This window comes from Chroicocephalus ridibundus, chromosome 21 (assembly GCF_963924245.1).
Source record: "Chroicocephalus ridibundus chromosome 21, bChrRid1.1, whole genome shotgun sequence".
In the NCBI taxonomy this organism is placed as follows: Eukaryota; Metazoa; Chordata; class Aves; order Charadriiformes; family Laridae; genus Chroicocephalus; species Chroicocephalus ridibundus.
In genome coordinates, this window is record NC_086304.1 from 4,611,692 (window position 1) to 4,616,322 (window position 4,631).

Genomic DNA, 4,631 nt, shown 5'->3' on the forward strand with positions numbered 1-4,631 from the left:
CTTCGAGCAACCCCTGTCCTGCCCAGAGCCTCTCCACCATGGGGCCAAAGGGGCAAAGAAGCCCACATTCCTCAGCCTCCCCACGCAGCGCATGTGCACTATACTGTAGGAATGTGTCTGAGAGAAAATGGTCACGTGAGCCAGCCTCCCTACTATGAGAGATTAGATTAAGGGCAAAACAGGTGGTAGAAAATGGAATTAGGACATGGGAAAAACGGGAACTGAGAAGGTAGAAAACATGTTGTGCTAATGACTAAGTAATTTACTATGTGAATTCTTGTAACCAATCTGATCTGTGAATGAACTGCATGGACAGCGCGTGAAAAGAGACTGTAAGCCAATCATATAGCTGCCGCTAGCGCGTGCTCTTATTGCCTGTCTATATATACTCTGTGAAAACTTGAATAAAGGGAGAACGATCATACTCATATTGAGACTCCATCGTTACTCCGGGTCCGTCTCCCACTCCGACATCCTCCGACATCTGGTAGCAGAGGATGGTTCAGCGCGACTGAGTTCTCCGAGACTGCGGTAAGCAGCTAGAGGAGGGGAGTGGGAAACTTCGGCTGGGAGACGTGCTGCTTGGGCGCATCAGCGGGAGCAGACAATGGCGTGAGGTCGCTCCTCACCTCCCAGGCGCAGCTATGGAAACAGAAGCTGCGGCCACACTACTCGCTGGGATCCTCTCTAAGGGAGGGATTGAAACACCAGCGAAACTGTTGCTCAAACTGATTAAGCCGGGGCAGGAGATGGGGCAACAAGTAACAAAAGAAGAAGGGGCTATATTAAGACTTCTCCTGCATATCCTCTCTAAGAGAGGGGTGAAATACGATGAGCGTATGCTCCGAAGGTTGTTAACCTGGTGCAGAGAGAACGGATTTGCACCAGAGCCCCAGACAGCTTTTAAACCAGAAATATGGGAGGCTGTTGGGAAAAAACTGTGGGAAATGATAAGTAAAGGAGACAAAGACGCATCACCGTTAGCGACGACGTGGTGGTTGGTGTTATCGACCTTACAAGATATGAACGCGGAGCGAGCCACAGCAGCCGGGGCTTTTGCAGCATTACAACCCATGGGAGGGGGATCGAACAGGCCAGGTCCGAAGGTCCGGGACGATCCCCTGCTGATCCCCTCTGCTCCACCTGAGGCCGATGGAGGAGGCAGAATGTCAGCAGAGAAGGACAGAGCCGGAGCTGTTTGCTCCTGACATTGCCCGCCTCGCCCCCTCCCCTCCCCAGTCGTCTCCCTGAGATAGAAGTGCTGGTTTTGTATGTCTGCTGTGTAAGTGTGTGTGGGCGCCAGCTTATACCTGCTGATCAGCATGTGTGCTACTGTTTGCTTTTTGTTGTGTGCAGTGTCGTTAGGTGACTCCACTTGAGCAAGTGTTCTGCCCGGTGTGGTACTGTTTTCGTATGCATCTAGGGCTGACACTCCATCAAGTGAAGAAGTTTGTATATACACAGTGTTTAGACGTAAGGCGAGCGCACCCCAGGTAGATACACCAGGATGGGCTGTAGAACCGATGGAAGTCCTGAAATATTGGGGGAGTTTTCATGAGCCGACACGTTTACACTCTCGGGAACGGCTTGCCCATGCAGGGCGTATCGCTGGTTGTTTGTTGTTTGTCTATAAGGTCATGGTTGATTGGGAAAAGGAGTCGAGCCAAAATCTATAGGATGCTCTGTATGAAAATGAGAAACTTAAGGAAAAATGAGAAACTGAGCTCTTGTTGCAAAGGCAGACTTTTATGTCAGTCGTAAGTGATGGGAAAAAAAAAAAAAGAAAAAAAAAAAAAAAAAAAGAAACCAAACAGGAACAATTAGATGGGAAATGTGCCACGTTAGCACAAAAGTATGCCATACACATTACGAGAAAGCATCAGAAAAAGAGAAATAGGACACCTGGTTCAAAGCAGTACCATAGAGATATGTTTTTGGTTTTTTCCTATGTGTCTATGTTATTGCATGCCTTAGTAGATTGCTCTGTGTTATACCCTGCGAGACTAAAATGAACCCAGCAGAAGCGGTCTCTTGAGCAAGGGGGTGGAATATGGGAAAGCAACGGAAAATCGGCGAGGAGGACTGTAAATACACTCAAGGGACTCGCACCTGGGTGCTGGAAAACACAGATATCACACCAATTGTTATTCAGTCTCGGGTGCTGGCAAGAAAAACATTTGGATGACATAAGCCTGTAATGGACTCACAGACACCTTATCCAGCTGCTTGGGAATCTTGGCCTGTTGTGGAAGAAGATCAAAGCACAGCACCAGCAAGAACAGGGAGTCTGCATGCGCTCTTGCTAATAAGGACTCTTTTGCTGCCAAGGATTCGTGATAACAAGGACTCTCTTGCTGCCAAGGATAAGTTTAACAATGCTACTAGTACAGCTATTTCTGAGTTATCGCTAGATGTAGATAGTATTCGATATGCGATGTTGCAAAACAGAACTGCTACTGATTTTTTGCTTTCAGCTCACAGACATGGTTGTCAAGATTTTAAAGGACTGTACTGTATGAATCTAAGTGACCACTCCACATCCATCCATGCCCAGCTGCAGGAACTGCACCGACCGAACCAGCAACTTGTGGAGACCACGGGGTGAAATCTCTTTGCTGGATGGACTTGGGGGTGGGGTTGGTTGAAGCAAATTATACTCATTGCCTGTGTGGAAGGAATTTGTCTGTTATGTTTAGTACGCTGTTTGCCGTGTTTAATAAGCATTATACGATCAGCTGTAAATGCCGCTTTGCATCGTATCCTTGTACGAGTTGTAGAATATGTTGCTCTAAAAACTATGTGTGTATCCATGAGAACCTGACCTTCACAGAAGAAGATAACAAGAAGGGATTACAACAATGTAGTCACGTATCAGACAGCTGCTGTTAGCAAAGCTGGATCATGAGTTTGGTGAGACTCGCTGCATACACTGGCCACGTGTGCAGCGACTCTGGCCTGTACTTTTCTACTCGATCCAGCGCAGGAGAGTCTGGTGGGACTCGCTGTGTGCACTGGCCATGCATGCAGCGACTCTAGCCTGTACTTCTCCACTCAATCCAGTGCAGGATATAAGGAGGCTGTCTCGGGTCAGAGAGGGGGAGAGAGACATGAGCACACTTTGAAGGTACAGGGGATGCCCTGAAGCACTGTGTCTGCCCCCCCCCCCCGCCCCCCCCGTAAGTTTTATGTTCATTAACCCCAACAGCTCCGAAGGCATCACAGCATGTTGAAAGATAAGATATAGTCTACTACTGCTGCAAGACACATTGAACACCTTCCTACAAGAATTTCAACTTTATGCCCTGATAGGACAGTGGGATGATGCAAAGAGCCTGACTGCATTAGAGTGGGTATTTTTGTCACATACCTTTTCAAAACCAGTAACTATGATGATCGAAATGTTGCCACGATTGTTTTTCCAGGGTCGCTCGTGCTGTCAGCAACCGCAATGTATTTGAAATATTACAAAAGGATTTCTCGTGGGTAAATCCAAAGAAATTGGCTTTCTGGGCTAAATTTAGGAATCTGGGTATTTATTGCCTTAGCAGGGTTCTTTTTGATTCTGTTTTTAATTGTGTTTAGTATATAACCTGCTAAGAGCGTCACAACAAGGATAACATGTCCAAATTAAAAGCGGTCAAAAATGGTTTCGATGATTGGTCAAACTCATGGGGTATAACGGGATGGTTATCAGACTTACTAAAGCAAGGGCTCATGCTACTGTTGGTTATATTATTATTGATTATGGTAGCCTCATGTGTTCTCCGCAAAGTGACTGACATGATAGAAAATGCCATGCATAAGGTCTGGCTGGCTCAAGAAGAAAAAGGGGGGATTGTAGGAATGTGTCTGAGAGAAAATGGTCACGTGAGCCAGCCTCCCTACTGTGAGAGATTGGATTAAGGGCAAAACAGGTGGTAGAAAATGGAATTAGGACATGGGAAAAACGGGAACTGAGAAGGTAGAAAACATGTTGTGCTAATGACTAAGCAATTTACTATGTGAATTCTTGTAACCAATCTGATCTGTGAATGAACTGCATGGACAGCGCGTGAAAAGAGACTGTAAGCCAATCATATAGCTGCCGCTAGCGCGTGCTCTTATTGCCTGTCTATATATACTCTGTGAAAACTTGAATAAAGGGAGAACGATCATACTCATATTGAGACTCCATCGTTACTCCGGGTCCGTCTCCCACTCCGACATCCTCCGACACTATACGCTGAACCACAGCTGGGCAGACCTCCTCTGGGCACTCTCCAGTTCCTCCCCACTCCTCCAAAATGGGGAGCTGCACACAGGGGGACACTTTTCTTTGGGGGGCCACTCCAGTTCCCAGCACCTTCTCCTCAGGACCACTGCTCAGCACGTTAGGTCCCAGCGGGCTCTGATGCACCTTCCTCCCCCTCAGTGCAGGACCGGACACTTCTCCTTGTAAACTTCTGGAGGTTTCTCTTGGCCATATCCCAGAGTTTCTCACGGTTCCCCTGAAGTGAAGCTCCATTGCCCTGGAATGAAGATCCATTTGCTCAGCTGTCAATGTTTCTATGCTGATGGCTCACCCTGGTGGTGCTGTCTCTCACAAGATAACCTGAGGAGTTGCAGGCCATGATAGACAATTAAAGGAGGTA

At 47.3% G+C, this 4,631-nt stretch overlaps 1 long non-coding RNA gene across 1 annotated transcript; it reads left to right on the plus strand.

Annotated features, from left to right (window-relative positions):
• Positions 1-310: 310 nt before the first annotated feature.
• LOC134526036 (uncharacterized) lies at positions 311-4,156 on the plus strand. Its single transcript, XR_010073878.1, has 2 exons — positions 311-531; positions 2,475-4,156. It is a non-coding gene; the product is annotated as an uncharacterized LOC134526036 (long non-coding RNA).
• The last annotated feature ends 475 nt before the right edge of the window (positions 4,157-4,631 follow it).